Raw genomic sequence first — 16,955 nt, 5'->3', positions numbered from 1 at the left:
AGTGTTATTCTACGTTGTAGAAAATAGTGAAAATAAAGAAAAACCCTTGAATGAGTAGGTGTATCCAAACTTTTGACTGGTACCTTGTCTATGAAGCCTCTCATCATAATCAAGGTTGCGGATATATCACCGTATCACTGTATTGATAGTATGTCATCTACATTCATGTTGCGTCATTGTACCTTAAAAAATATTGATTTGTGAAAGGTCAGTGGTACTTTTTCTATTACTTCTATATCAGTATTTCTATATATTTGTACAGTATAATTTGCCCCATGGCTATTGATATTCTAGTTCCACCTGGAAAGAAGGATATGTAGGAGGTATTCATTTAAAAACTATGATATAAATAAATATGTTTGAGTATTGTTGTCCTTGGTCTCTCCCTCCAGCTCCTCATTACCAATGAGTTAATGAGTGTAGCCTGCCCAGGCCTCCATCTTGATAACAAACTAACTAATTACCTACTGTTTTTCCCACTAATTAGACATAGTGGCTGACAGATTACAGTATAACTGATGATGCTGGTACAGTCACAATGATAATTGTCAGAGTACATTGTTTATTACTTGTTCAACACGTGACTGTCTGAGCTAAATACAGCATAGTCAGATTCAATAAGCTCATCTCTGCAGCAAATATTTACTTTGAGATAAACACACTGCAGTTTTTAATCAACACTCTCACACTCAATTCAGGCAAATATGTACAAAAAGTATTTCAACAGAAATTGTGCGTTTTTGTGTGGCTTAATTCGTGTGAAAATGCACACATTTTTGTTCGACTGAATTTGTAGGAAAATGCTAATTTTTGTGCGACTTAATTCATAGGAAATTCATTTTGTGGGTGGGGGGGGGGCAGGCAAACTTCAGGACAATCTTTTGAACGTTATTGGAGCAATGCATTTTGGGCAATTGTGTTCTACACTGCCTTTTTTTGTGTCCCACAAAAAAACTAAAAATCCAGATAAAACGCATGTCAAAAATGTTATAAATTGTTTTGCATTTTAATGGCTCCCAGGTGTCTTTTATACAGGTAACGAGCTGTACAGACCTTTGGGAAGAATTACATTTGGTTAAAGCTTCACTAGTGTCCGTGAGTTATTTACTCTGAAAAATAAGAACCTAACAACAGGGATGCTGGCCCATGTTGACTCCAATGCTTCCCACAGTTGTGTCACGTTGCCTGGATGTCCTTGGGGTGGTGGACCATTCTTGATACACACAGGAAACTGTTGTGTGAAAAATCCAGCATTGTTGAATTTCTTGACACATTTAAACTGGTGCACCTGGCACCTAGTACCATACACTGTTCAAAGGCACTTAAATCTTTTGTCTTGCCCATTCACCCTCTGAATGGCACACATACCCAATCCATGTCTCAAGGCTTAAAAATCCTTCTTTAATCTGTCTCCTCCCCTTCCCCTTGATTGAAGTGGATTTAACAAGTGACATCAATAAGTGATCATTGCTTTCACCTGGATTCACCTGGTCAGTCTATGTCATGGAAAGAGCAGGTGTTCCTTATGTTTTCTACACTCAGTGTATGTTGCCATACATATCAATTCACCCAGCCCCCAAAGTAAGAATTTTCCTGGTGGCTTTGTTTTGGCATTAACCTGTGATGTTAACCGCCCATGTGCATTTCCATCAGCCCACACAATGGAACTGCCTGCACATTTTCACAGCTCCACTTTAGGAATAATTGATATTCATGATGCATACTCATGCAGCTGAAAGTTTAATTCAGTTTACTTATGCAGAAAGATGGCATTCACAGCACTATGCAGTTTAGTGTGCCAGTGACTATGACAAGTTTGAAGTAAAAAAATATATATTTTAGGAAAAATGTTATTCCAACACTGATGGTAGAATACATCAAATCCTGAAATGGGTAGGGTGTTAATTAGGATGTTTACGTTTTCTTTGTAATTTTAAAAGGTCATTTCCTCTTTTTCAGGAAAACCGTAAGAGGAGAATACACAGACATAAAACAGGTAAGAAAATGGACATGTGTATCACACTGCCGACAATATTAAGAGCTAAATGAAATCAAGCTGTTTGTTGAACCTGTAGTGTGTTTGTTGGTGAACTGATGAACACAACATTTCCAGTCATCATTGTCTGTCAGCCAGGAACAAACAGAGCACTTGCAGCACTATTCCCTGCTGTTGATGCGAGCAGCAGCAGCAGTGAGAATAACTCCAGGTTATGAATGTGGCATTTGAAATGGGACTGGCCAGTCTGGTGACTCCATGGGCTCAGATTATTGCCCCAGCGTGGAGGCAGCAGCAGGAGGAGTATGCATGGCTTCAGCCCTTTCTGTCTGTTACGCGCCTCAGTACTGAATCGATTTGGAGAGGGATGGATGGTTGTGTTTTGATGTGAGTGTTTCATCTGCCCGGAGGCAGCATGCGTTCTGCGCTCTGCCTGTTTTATCTGCTATAGCACGTTAAGGCCTCCTGTATTTTGTATTTTCAACTGACATTAGTACTCTGACCTGCCGTGCCTCTCTTCTCAGGAGTTTTATAGATACAGTTGAAGTCAGAAGTTTACATACACCTTAGCCAAATACATATGAACTTGGTTTTTCACAATTCCTGACATTTAATCCTAGTAAAAATTCCCTGACTTAGGTCAGTTAGGATCACCACTTTATTTTAAGAATGTGAAATGTCAGAATAATAGTAGAGAGAATTATTTATTTCAGCTTTTATTTCTTTCATCACATTTCCAGTGGGTCAGAAGTTTACAAACACTCAATTAGTATTTGGTAGCATTGCCTTTAAATTGTTTAACTTGGGTCAAACGTTTTGGGTAGCCTTCCACAAGCATCCCACAATAACTTTGGTGAATTCTGGCCCATTTCTCCTGACAGAGCTGGTGTAACTGAGTCAGGTTTGTAGTCCTCCTTGCTCACACACGCTTTTTCAGTTCTGCCCACAAATCTTTTAAAGAATTGAAGTCAGGGCTTTCTGATGGCCACTCCAATACCTTGACTTTGTTGTCCTTAAGCCATTTTGCCACAACTTTGGAAGTATGCTTGGGGTCATTGTCCATTTGGAAGACCTATTTGCGACCAAGCTTTAACTTCCTGACTGATGTCTTGAGATGTTGCTTCAATATATCCACAGAATTATCTTTCCTCATGATGCCATCTATTTTGTGAAGTGCACCAGTCCCCCTTGCAGCAAAGCACCCCCACAACATGATGCTGCCACCCCCGTGCTTCACGGTTGGGATGGTGTTTTTTCGGCTTGCAAGCCTTCCCCTTTTTCCTCCAAACATAACGATGGTCATTGTTGCCAAACAGTTCTATTTTTATTTCATCAGACCAGGGGACATTTCTCCAAAAAGTATGATCCTTGTCCCCATGTGCAGTTGCAAACCGTAGTCTGGCGTTTGAACCCAAAACGTTTGAACGTGGTACCTTCAGGCGTTTGGAAATTGCTCCTAAGGATGAACCAGACTTGTGGACGTCTACAATTGTTTTTCTGAGGTCTTGGCTGATTTCTTTTGATATTCCCGTGATGTCAAGCAAAGAGGCACTGAATTTGAAGGTAGGCCTTGAAATACATCCACAGGTACACCTCCAATTGACTCAAATTATGTCAATTAGCCTATCAGAAGCTTCTAAAGCCATGACATAATTTTCTGGAATTTTGCAAGCTGTTTAAAGGCACAGTGTATGTAAACTTCTGACCCACTGGAATTGTGATACAGTGAGTTATAAGTGAAATAATCTGTCTGTAAACAATTGTTGGAAAAATGTATTGTGTTGTCCTAACTGACTTGCCAAAACTGTAGTATGTTAATCTATTTTTCTAAATTTCCGCCTGACTGATGTGCCCAAAGTAAACTGTCTGTTACTCAGGCCCAGAAGCCAGGATATGCATATAATTGGTAGCATTGGATAGAAAACACTTTGAAGTTTGTAGAAATATTAAAATAATGTATGAGACTATAAAACAATTGATATGGTAGACGAAAATCCAAAGAAAAACCAACCAGAATCTTTTTTTTTTACGTCCCAGGCTCTTATAATGGGAAGCTATGCAATTCTAGCTCCCAGATTGCAATTCCTATGGCTTCCAATACATGTCAACAGTCTTTGTTCAAGGTTTCAGGCTTGTTTCTTCAAAACGAGGAAGAATTTTGAGTTTTGGTACAAAGAGTCAGTGGAAAATCAGTCTGCTAATTTTTGTTTTCTATCTAACATACTTCTTTCCGTATGAAATATTATAGTTTATTTACATTTTCGGGTACCTGAGGATTAAATAGAAACATAGTTTGACTTGTTTGATCAAACTTTAGCGGTAGCTTTTTGGATTCCTTTGTCTGCGTGTTGAACGAGTGGATTACCGAAATCGATGGCGCCAACTAAACAGACTTTTTGGGATATAAAGAAGGATTTTTTTCTAAAATGACCATTCATGTTGTAGCTGAGACCCTTGGGATTGCAAACAGAGGAAGATTTTCAAAAGTAAGTGATTTATTTAATCGCTATTTGGGATTTTATGAAGCCTGTGCTGGTTGAAAAATATGTTGTTGTGTGGCGCCTTCCTCAAACCATCGGATGGTATGCTTTCGCTGTAAAGCTTATTGTAAATTGGACAATGCAGTTAGATTAACAAGAATTTAAGCTTTTAACCGATATAAGATACTTGTATGTTCATAAATGTTTAATATTACGATTATTTATTTGAATTGCGCGCCCCCCAATTTCACTGGATGTTGTTAATTAATAGGGATAGGCGTCCCGTCAGCGGGATCAAATCAAATCAAATCAAATTTATTTATATAGCCCTTCGTACATCAGCTGAAATCTCAAAGTGCTGTACAGAAACCCAGCCTAAAACCCCAAACAGCAAGCAATGCATGTGAAAGAAGCACGGTGGCTGGGAAAAACTCCCTAGGAAAAACTCCTGAGAAAGGCCAAAAACCTAGGAAGAAACCTAGAGAGGAACCAGGCTATGAGGGGTGGCCAGTCCTCTTCTGGCTGTGCCGGGTGGATATTATAACAGAACATGGTCAAGATGTTAAAATGTTCGTAAATGACCAGCATGGTCAAATAATAATAATCATAGTAGTTGTCGAGGGTGCAACAAGCACGTCCGGTGAACAGGTCAGGGTTCCGTAGCCGCAGGCAGAACAGTTGAAACTGGAGCAGCAGCATGGCCAGGTGGACTGGGGACAGCAAGGAGGAGTCATGCCAGGTAGTCCTGAGGCATGATCCTAGGGCTCAGGTCCTCCGAGAGAAAGAAAGAAAGAGAGAAAGAGAGAATTAGAGAGAGCATATTTACATTCACACAGGACACCGGATAAGACAAGAGAATACTCCAGATGTAACAGACTGACCCTAGCCCCCCGACACATAAACTACTGCAGCATTAATATTGGAGGCTGAGACAGGAGGGATCAGAAGACACTGTGGCCCCATCCGATGATACCCCCGGACAGGGCCAAACAGGCAGGATATAACCCCACCCACTTTGCCAAAGCACAGCCCCCACACCACTAGAGGGATATCTACAACCACCAACTTACCGTCCGAAGACAAGGCCGAGTATAGCCCACAAAGATCTCCGCCACGGCACAACCCAAGGGGGGGGCGCCAACCCAGACAGGAAGACCACGTCAGTGGCTCAACCTACTCAAGTGACGCACCCCTCCCATGGACGGCATGGAAGAACACCAGTAAGTCAGTGACTCAGCCCCTGTAAAAGGGTTAGAGGCAGAGAATCCCAGTGGGAAGAGGGGAACCGACAAGGCAGAGACAGCAAGGGCGGTTCGTTGCTCCAGCCTTTCCGTTCACCTTCACACTCCTGGGCCAGACTATACTTAATCATAGGACCTACTGAAGAGATAAGTCTTCAGTAAAGACTTAAAGGTTGAGACTGAGTCTGCGTCTCTCACATGGGTAGGCAGACCATTCCATAAAAATGGAGCTCTATAGGAGAAAGCCCTACCTCCAGCCGTTTGCTTAGAAATTCTAGGGACAATTAGGAGGCCTGCGTCTTGTGACCGTAGCGTACGTGTAGGTATGTACGGCAGGACCAAATCGGAAAGATAGGTAGGAGCAAGCCCATGTAATGCTTTGTAGGTTAGCAGTAAAACCTTGAAATCAGCCCTTGCCTTAACAGGAAGCCAGTGTAGGGAGGCTAGCACTGGAGTAATATGATCAAATTTTTTGGTTCTAGTCAGGATTCTAGCAGCCGTATTTAGCACTAACTGAAGTTTGTTTAGTGCTTTATCCGGGTAGCCGGAAAGTAGAGCATTGCAGTAGTCGAGCCTAGAAGTAACAAAAGCCTGGATTAATTTTTCTGCGTCATTTTTGGACAGAAAGTTTCTGATTTTTGCAATGTTACGTAGATGGAAAAAAGCTGTCCTTGAAGCAGTCTTGATATGTTCTTCAAAATAGAGATCAGGGTCCAGAGTAACGCCGAGGTCCTTCACAGTTTTATTTGAGACGACTGTACAACCATCCAGATTAATTGTCAGATTCAACAGAAGATCTCTTTGTTTCTTGGGACCTAGGACAAGCATCTCTGTTTTGTCCGAGTTTAAAAGTAGAAAATTTGCAGCCATCCACTTCCTTATGTCTGAAACACAGGCTTCTAGCGAGGGCAATTTTGGGGCTTCACCATGTTTCATTGAAATGTACAGCTGTGTGTCGTCCGCATAGCAGTGGAATTTAACATTATGTTTTCGAATGACATCCCCAAGAGGTAAAATATATAGTGAAAACAATAGTGGTCCTAGAACGGCTCCTTGAGGAACACCGAAATGTACAATTGATTTGTCAGAGGACGAACCATTCACAGAGACAAACTGATATCTTTCCGACAGATAAGATCTAAACCAGGCCAGAACTTGTCCATGTAGACCAATTTGGGTTTCCAATCTCTCCAAAAGAATGTGGTGATCGATGGTATCAAAAGCGGCACTAAGATCTAGGAGCATGAGGACAGATGCAGAGCCTCGGTCTGACGTCATTAAAAGGTCATTTACCACCTTCACAAGTGCAGTCTCAGTGCTATGATGGGGTCTAAAACCAGACTGAAGCGTTTCGTATACATTGTTTGTCTTCAGGAAGGCAGTGAGTTGCTGCGCAACAACTTTTTCTAAAATTTTTGAGAGGAATGGAAGATTCGATATAGGCCGATAGTTTTTGATAATTTCTGGGTCAAGATTCGGCTTTTTCAAGAGAGGCTTTATTACTGCCACTTTTAGTGAGCTTGGTACACATCCGGTGGATAGAGAGCCGTTTATTATGTTCAACATAGGAGGGCCAAGCACAGGAAGCAGCTCTTTCAGTAGTTTAGTTGGAATAGGGTCCAGTATGCAGCTTGAGGGTTTGGAGGCCATGATTATTTTCATCATTATGTCAAGAGATATAGTACTAAAACACTTTAGTATCTCCCTTGATCCTAGGTCCTGGCAGAGTTGTGCAGACTCAGGACAATGGAGCCCTGGAGGAATACCCAGATTTAAAGAGGAGTCCGTAATTTGCTTTCTAATGATCATGATCTTTTCCTCAAAGAAGTTCATAAATTTATTACTGCTGAAGTGAAAGCCATCCTCCATTTGCGAATGCTGCTTTTTAGTTAACTTTGCGACAGTGTCAAAAAGAAATTTCGGATTGTTCTTTTTTTCCTCAATTAAGTTGGAAAAATAGGATGATCGTGCAGCAGTGAGGGCTCTTCGATACTGCACGGTACTGTCTTTCCAAGCTAGTCGGAAGACTTCCAGTTTAGTGTGGCGCCATTTCCGTTCCAATTTTCTGGAAGCTTGCTTCAGAGCTCGTGTATTTTCTGTATACCAGGGAGCTAGTTTCTTATGACAGATGTTTTTAATTTTTAGGGGTGCAACTGCATCTGGGGTATTGCGCAAGGTTAAATTGAGTTCCTCGGTTAGGTGGTTAACTGATTCTTGTCCTCTGACGTCCTTGGGTAGGCAGAGGGAGTCTGGAAGGGCATCAAGGAATCTTTGGGTTGTCTGAGAATTTATAGCACGACTTTTAATCTTCCTTGGTTGGGGTCTGAGCAGATTATTTGTTGCAATTGTAAACGCAATAAAATGGTGGTCCGATAATCCAGGATTATGAGGAAAAACATTAAGATCCACAACATTTATTCCATGGGACAAAACTAGGTCCAGAGTATGACTGTGGCAGTGAGTAGGTCCAGAGACATGTTGGACAAAACCCACTGAGTCGATGATGGCTCCGAAAGCCTTTTGGAGTGGGTCTGTGGACTTTTCCATGTGAATGTTAAAGTCACCAAACATTAGAATATTATCTGCTATGACTACAAGATCCGATAGGAATTCAGGGAACTCAGTAAGGAACACTGCATATGGCCCAGGAGGCCTGTAAACAGTAGCTATAAAAAGTGATTGAGTAGGCTGCATAGATTTCATGACTAGAAGCTCAAAAGACGAAAACGTCATTGTTTTTTTTTTGTAAATTGAAATTTGCTATCGTAAATGTTAGCAACACCTCCGCCTTTGCTGGATGCACGGGGGGTATGGTCACTAGTGTAACCAGGGGGTGAGGCCTCATTTAACACAGTAAATTCATCAGGCTTAAGCCATGTTTCAGTCAGGCCAATCACATCAAGATTATGATCAGTGATTAGTTCATTGACTATAACTGCCTTGGAAGTGAGGGATCTAACATTAAGTAACCCAATTTTGAGATGTGAAGTATCACAATCTCTTTCAATAATGGCAGGATTGGAGGAGGTCTATATACTAGTAAGATTACTGAAGCGAACACCGCCATTTTTAATTTTGCCCAACCTAGATCGAGGCACAGACACGGTCTCAATGGGGAAAGCTGAGCTGACTACGCTAACTGTGCTAGTGGCAGACTCCACTAAGCTGGCAGGCTGGCTAACAGCCTGTTGCCTGGCCTGCACCCTATTTCATTGTGGAGCTAGAGGAGTTAGAGCCCTGTCTATGTTCGTAGATAAGATGAGAGCACCCCTCCAGCTAGGATGGAGTCCGTCACTCCTCAGCAGGCCAGGCTTGGTCCTGTTTGTGGGTGAATCCCAGAAAGAGGGCCAGTTATCTACAAATTCTATCTTTTGGGAGGGGCAGAAAACAGTTTTCATCCAGCGATTGAGTTGTGAGACTCTGCTGTAGAGCTCATCACTCCCCCTAACTGGGAGGGGGCCAGAGACAATTAATCGATGCCGACACATCTTTCTAGCTGATTTACATGCTGAAGCTATGTTGCGCTTGGTGACCTCTGACTGTTTCATCCTAACATCGTTGGTGCCGTCGTGGATAACAATATCTCTATACTCTCTACACTCGCCAGTTTTAGCTTTAGCCAGCACCGTCTTTAGATTAGCCTTAACGTCGGTAGCCCTGCCCCCTGGTAAACAGTGTATGATCGCTGGATGATTAGTTTTAAGTCTAATACTGCGGGTAATGGAGTCGCCAATGACTAGGGTTTTCAATTTGTCAGAGCTAATGGTGGGAGCCGTCGGCGTCTCAGACCCCACAACGGGAGGAGCAGAGACCAGAGAAGTCTCGGCCTCCGACTCCGACTCGCTTAACAGGGAGAACCGGTTGAAAGTTTCTGTCGGCTGAATAAGCGACACCGGTTGAGCATTCCTACAGCGTTTCCCTCCAGACGCCATGAGAAAGATGTCCGGCTGCGGGGACCGTGCGAGGGGGTTTATACTAACGTTACTATCTATACTTGCTGGTGGCACAGACGCTGTTTCATCCTTTCCTACACTGAAATTACCCTTGCCTAACGATTGCGTCTGAAGCTGGGCTTGCAGCACAGCTATCCTTGCCGTAAGGCGATCGTTCTCCTGTATATTATGAGTACAACGACTGCAATTAGAAGGCATCATGTTAATGTTACTTAGCTTCGGCTGTTTGAAGTCCTGACGAACCATGTCCAGATAAAACCTCCGGGGTAGGAAAGTTGAATGAAAAAAAAAAAAAAGTTGAGTGAGGGAAAAAGTAAAAATATACGGTAATGAAAAAGTAAAAACCGTCAGGTAGCAAAGTAAAAACGGCAACAAAAACGCACAGCAGCGTAAACAAGTCTGCAAGTTGTGACCGGAAACACGTGGACGGAAACAGGGGCCTTGCTTATTAATATCCCTATTAATTAACAAGACATTTTTGGAGTGGTTGAAAAACAAGTTTTAATGATTCCAACCTAAGTGTATGTAAACTTCCGACTTCAACTACAGGTCTTTACCCAGAGCTCCAAATGATTGTTCTATACTAAACTCAAATATAAATGCAACTTGTAAAGTGTTGGTCCCATGTTTTCATGTGCTGAAATAAAAGATCCCAGAGATTTTCCATACGCACATTTTTTTTTTTAGCAATTTGTCCCTGTTAGTGAGCATTGCTCCTTTGCCAAGATAATCCATCCATCTGACAGGTGTGGCATACAGTATCAAGAAGCTGATTAAACAGTATTCAGTACAATGGTGCAGCTTGTGCTGGGGACAATAAAAGGCCACTCTAAAATGTGCAGTTTTGTCACACAACACAATGCCGCAGATGTCTCAAGTTTTGAGGGAGCGTGCAATTGGCATGCTGATTGCAGGAATGTCCCCCAGATCTGTTGCCAGAAAATGAAATGTTAATTTCTCTACCATAAGCCGCCTCCAATGTCATTTTAGAGAATTTGGCAGTCAGTCCAACTAGCTTCACAACCGCAGACCACGTGTAACCACGCCAGCCCAGGACCTCCACATCCGGTCTTCACCTGCTGGATCGTCTGAGACCAGCCACCCAGACAGCTGATGAAACTGGGGAGTATCTGTCTGAAATAAAACCCTTTTTTGCGGAAAAACTCATTCTGACTGTCTGGCCCTGGCCCCCCATGGCTGCGCCCCTGCCCATTCATGTGAAATCCATAGATTAGGGCCTAATGGATTTATTTCAATTGACTGATTTCCTTTTATGATCTGTAACTCAGTAAAATCGTTGAAATTGTCGCGTGTTCTATTTATATTTTTGTTCAGTATTTATAGGAGAAATAGGTATTTCGTTTTCCTTCTCTCTTTAATATCTCTCCAGTCCAGGGGCCTCATTTAACAACCGTGCGTACATTACTTACTTAATTCTGGTGTACATGGAGATTCTAGGATTTGCGTGCACCACAAATGATTAGATTTTATGGTAACAAAGACGCCCTTATTTGCTGTATGATTGGAGATTTTGGAACTGGGCCATGATAGTTCCTAAAAGAAAGCTTAATGGCAAATTTGATCACATTTATGTAGAGGTCTGGGCAGAATGCTGCAGTGTCTTTCCCAAAGTACAAATGATTGCCGCCTAGCGAGTGCAAATACGGGCCGCACATTCTGCAAGATTTGTCCTTTCGAACAATTTAAAAGTAAATGCTACAGCCCACAATTGTCGTTCTATTTTTATCAATGCATGATTGTGTTTCTATTACCTGCCTTTGTATAGGCTCTGAAATTAAATGAGCTAGGCTGATGTCATGCTCCTAATCCTATTGCACAGCAATACTGTAGCCTACTCATAAAAATCGAATCAAATTGTATTGGTCGCGTACACATATTTGTTATTGCAGGTGCGGCGAAATGCTTATGTTTCTACCGCCAACAGTGCAGTAACACCTAACAATACACACAAATCCCCCAAAATTTTAATTAATAAATATCAGAACAAGCAATGTCCGAGTCTGGAATATGTAGTGAGCTGCAAAAAGTACTGGGACAGTGACATATTTGTTGTTTTGGCTCTGTACTCCAGCACTTTGGATTTGATACAATGACTATGAGGATGAAGTGCGGACTGTCAGCTTTAATTTGATGGTATTTTCATCCATATGTTTAGAAATTACAGTACTTTTTGTACATAGTCCCCCCATTTTAGGAGACCGAAAGTATTGGGGACAAATTAACATGTGTATTAAAGTTAAGAATTTGGTCCCATATTCATAGCACGTAATGACTACATCAAGCTTGTGACACTAGAAATTTGTTGGATGCATTTTGCTGTTTGTTTTGGTTGTTTCATATTATTTTATGCCCAATATAAATGAATGGTAAATAATGTATTACAGTGCCTTGCAAAAGTATTCATCCCCTTGGCGTTTTTCCTATTTTGTTGTATTACAACCTGTAATTTAAATAGATTTTATTTGGATTTCATGTAATTGACATACACAAAATAGTCCAAATTGGTGAAGTGAAATGAAAAAAATGACTTGTTTCAAAAAATGTAGAAGTGGTGAGTGCATATGTATTCACCCCCTTTGTTATGAAGTCCCTAAATAAGATCTGGTGCAACCAATTACCTTCAGAGTTACATAATTAGTTAAATAAAGTCCACCTGTGTGCAATCGAAGTGTCACATGATCTCAGTGTATATATACACCTGTTCTGAAAGGCCCCAGAGTCTGCAACACCACTAAGCAAGTGGCACCACCAAGCACACAGCACCATGAAGACCAAGGAACTCTCCAAACAGGTCAGGGACAAAGTTGTGAAGTACAGATCAGGGTTGGGTTATAAAAAAATATCCGAAACTTTGAACATCCCACGGAGCATCATTAAACCCATTATTAATAAATGGAAAGAATATGTTACCACAACAAACCTGCCAAGAGAGGGCCACCCACCAAAACTCACGGACCAGGCAATGAGGGCATTAATCAGAGATCAACAAAGAGACCAAAGATAACCCTGAAGGAGCTGCAAATCTCCACAGCGGAGATTGGAGTATCAGTCCATACGACCACTTTAAGCCGTACACTCCACAGAGCTGGGCTTTATGGAAGAGTGGCCAGAAAAAGCCATTGCTTAAAGAAAAAAATAAGCGAACACATTTGGTGTTCGCCAAAAGGGATGTAGGAGACTCCCCAAACATATGGAAGCATGTACTCTGGTCAGATGAGACTAAAATTTAGCTTTTTGGCCATCAAGGAAAATGCTATGTCTAGTGCAAACCCAACACCTCCCATCACCCCGAGAACACCATCCCCACAGTGAAGCATGGTGGTGGCAGCATCATGCTTTGGGGATGGTTTTCATCTGCAGGGACTGGGAAACTGGTCAGAATTGAAGGAATGATGGATGGCGCTAAATACAGGGAAATTATTGAGGGAAACCTGTTTCAGAGATTTGAAATTGGGACGGAGGTTCACCTTCCAGCAGGACAATGACCCTAAGCATACTGCTAAGCAACACTCGAGTGGTTTAAGGGGAAACATTTAAATGTCTTGGAATGGCCTAGTCAAAGCCCAGACCTCAATCCAATTGAGAATCTGTGGTATGACTTAAAGATTGCTGTACACCAGCGGAACCCATCCAACTTGAAGGAGCTTAACCAGTTTTGCCTTGAAGAATGGGCAAAAATCCCAGTGGCTAGATGTACCAAGCTTATAGAGACATACCTCAAGAGACTTGCAACTATAATTGCTGCAAAGGTTGGCTCTACAAATTACTGACTTTGAAGATGTACAAAGTGTATCTTCAAAGTGGTAGGCATGTTGTGTAAATGAAATGATACACACCCCCCCCCCCCCCCCCCCCCAATTTTTTTTTTTTTAAATTCCAGGTTGGAAGGCAACAAAATAGGAAAATTGCCAAGAGGGGTGAATACTTTCGCAAGTCACTGTATGTAACTTTTGAGTAACTTTTGTTGTAAATAAGCATAGAATATGTTTCTAAACACTTCTACATTAATGTGGATGCTACCATGATTACGGATAATCCTGAATGAATCGTGAATAATGATGAGTGAGAAGATTACAGAGACATAAATATCCTACTATTTGTTGTGTAGCGGGAATAATTTAAATGAGTTACAGTATGTCAGAAAAGGAGAGAACTCTCCTGCAATATGAGTATGATTTAGGCCTATATAATAAAAGTTAAATAAACATATTATTTGACCAACGGCAAATGCATCTGTTTTATCATTAGACGTATGTTTTAATGTTTTTATTAGCCTACCGTTATAATTCCTGTGCATCAAACACCCCAAAATGAACAATAAGCCTATTTACTTGCAATAAGTTGATCAACCTTCTAGAAGTTGTGCACATGCATGGTTTGAGATCTTTGTGGAGAGGGGCACACTTGGATAAATACCAATCTCTGCAGGAAAACTGCCGCATGCAAGGAGTATTTTTTTGTGCACACACACCTTTGATAAATTAAGCCCCAGGACCTGTTGATTTCTTCTCCTCTCTCTATGTGTGTCTCCCTCTGTTTGGCCATGTGTATGAAGAGTCTTATGGTCTGGAGAGGAGACTTGGCTGTGACTGGAATGTAATTGTCACTGTGATTCTGAATACAGATCACTCACCATACCTGACTTAGTCTGGAAAGCGTATTAAACTGGCTTTCTTTAAATGTATTTAACTTGTATTTATTCAGGTGAGCCCAATTAAGACCAGGGTATCATTCTCAATATTGCTCTGAGAACAAACAACTCATGAACATGATAATTGAATAAAAAGCAGATAATAAACTACAAGATACAGCAGACACATCCCATCTCAACATCGGGAACCTGCTTGATGAAATAACCATCCAATGCATAAATGTGTAAACCATTGAAATATTTATTAGAGAATTAGAAAACATACTGTACATTTTTGTTTTTCCCGCAATATGTACCAATATTACATCAACAAGGGCTTTCTGCAAGGCAACAAAATCAGATTGCAGCTGTAACAGCCTGGTCAGCAGTAAGGGCAGTAGCGTACATAACAGTGTCATCTGCCGACTGTTGCAGGTTTTTTTCAGATAGTACTTTACACCACTGTAAATAATATTGGTCTAAGTAAAAATACTTAAGTTCTAATTAAGTCATTTTTGGGGTATCTGTACTTTACTTTATTCCTAAAGAAAATGTATGTACTTTTTACTCCATACATTTTCCCTGACACCCAAAAGTGCTCGTTACGTTTTGAATGCTTAGCAGGACAGAAAATGGTTCAATTCACGCACTTATCAAGAGAACATCCCTGGTCATCTCTACTGCCTCTGATCTGGTGGACTCACTAAACACACATGCTTCGTTTGTAAATTATATCTAAGTGTCGGAGTGTGCCCCTGGTTGTCTGTAAATAAAAAAAAAAACAAGGTGGCATGTTTTTTTTGAATTTGAAATTATTTATACTTTTACTTTTGATACTTAAGTATATTTTAGCAAGTAGATTTACTTTTGTTACTTAAGTATATTTAGAACCAAACACTTCTAGACTTTCACTTTTACTTGTCATTTTCTATTAAGGTATCTTTACTTTTACTCAATGACAATTAGTTACTTTTTCCACCACTGATTATTTATAGAAATAGAGGACAGGTCCCAAAATCCACCCCCAAAATTGCAGGTCCCAATTTACATGGTTTGATTCTGTAGGAAATCACAGTTTAGGGCCTCTTTACACAACACTTCTTTGACGACAGAAAGAGATACTTGTGTAATGCAAATAGACGGATCCAGTTCAAATCTCTTTTTTAGATTCAAATCTCTCAAATCTCATCTACACCACATAGTTATTATTTATTGAAAGTCATTCCAAATACAGTATCAGTCAAAAGTTTAGGCACACCTATTTCCCTGAGCCTTCTTTCGCCATAATAACATTCACAGCCCTGATTGGCGGATAGGATCGTCTAGACTCTAGTGACTACCCCGTTTACCCCTTAAAAATAGGAGGATACATATGCAAATAAAAAATGACTGGGCATTGGTCAAAATAATCAGATTGTGATGTCATGCTGTGTGCCAAAAACTCCATCCCACCTTAACAGGCTGAAAATCCAGGTGTTTTTTTTCTCTCAAAAAGCTCTTAATGCCCTTTAGTGTATCATCATTTTCCAAATTTCAGTGTTTTTTGACCTCATAGTGTAATTTTTTTAAATGAAAATCACGTTTGACTGCACTGCCCCTTTAATACCAATAGACTATTAGCCAAATTGAAAATTAAAATATCCACATATGTGTGAATCATTGCATTAATCAAGTGTGCAACACTATGTGCAATATGGTTTAGATGAGAAGCTCCTGTACAGTTTGAATTGCTGTCCTTATTTTGTTTGTCAATATACTATGGTGTTTTTACAGTGTGCTAATAGCTGCACTCACATGAAGCAGGAATGTGGTTTTGGCCACACCATTGCATTTTAGTCACTTAGCAGATGCTCTTATCCAGAGCGACTTACAGGATAAATTAGGGTTAATTAACATTAACATGGATTCAAACCAGCGACCTTTCGGTTACTGGCCCAATGCTTTTAACCACGAGGCTACCTGGCTAGGCTAGTGTAAACAGAAAAGTTGCAAATCTGATGTTAAAGAGAGTGAGATCTCACTAGACATATTTTAATAATGTAAATCCACCCTTATTTCCAGTGCAATAATTGAGTGCAGCTATCTATGTAGCTGGTTGCTCAGTTATCTACAGTTAGGTAACTTGAGTCATTTTTTAGCAGCAGTAAGACTGTAATCAATATAGGTTGCACATGTCTTTTTTTAAACAATTCATTAACTTGGCCAATCCTGCTATCAATATAATAAATCAAATGTATTTATAAAGCCCTTTTTACATCAACAGATGTCACAAAGTGCTTATACAGAAACCCAGCCTAAAACCCCAATGAGCAAGCAATGCAGAAGCACGGTGACTAGGAAAAACTCTCTTGAAAGAAACCTAGAGAGGAACCAGGCTCTGAGGGGTGGCCAGTCCTCTTCTTGCTGTGCACAGTGGAGATTATAAGAGTACATGGCCATTAAGGCTAGGTTATTCTTCAAGATGTTCAAGCGTTCATAGATGACCAGCAGCCAATAATCAATAACAGGTCAGCACCTCAGGTCAGTGTTCCATAGCCACAGGCAGAACAGCAGAAACTTGATCAGCAGCACGACCAGCCAGGAGTTGGAGCGAGAGAGAGCGAGAGAGAGACTTAAGAAGTTGTGAACAGGCGC

At 40.9% G+C, this 16,955-nt stretch overlaps 1 protein-coding gene across 1 annotated transcript in view; it reads left to right on the top strand.

The window, feature by feature from the left end:
• LOC115150747 (rap1 GTPase-activating protein 1) overlaps window positions 1-16,955 on the top strand; it is a 169,455-nt gene that overhangs the window by 35,541 nt on the left and 116,959 nt on the right. The window contains exon 2 of the mRNA XM_029694359.1: window positions 1,960-1,996. The gene's annotated coding sequence lies outside the window, so the exon portion shown is untranslated. The remainder of the gene's footprint in view (window positions 1-1,959; window positions 1,997-16,955) is intronic.

This window comes from Salmo trutta, chromosome 16 (genome assembly GCF_901001165.1).
Source record: "Salmo trutta chromosome 16, fSalTru1.1, whole genome shotgun sequence".
Classification (NCBI taxonomy): Eukaryota; Metazoa; Chordata; class Actinopteri; order Salmoniformes; family Salmonidae; genus Salmo; species Salmo trutta.
The sequence above is the reverse complement of the archived record's forward strand: the minus strand, read 5'-3'. Positions and strand labels throughout refer to the sequence as shown.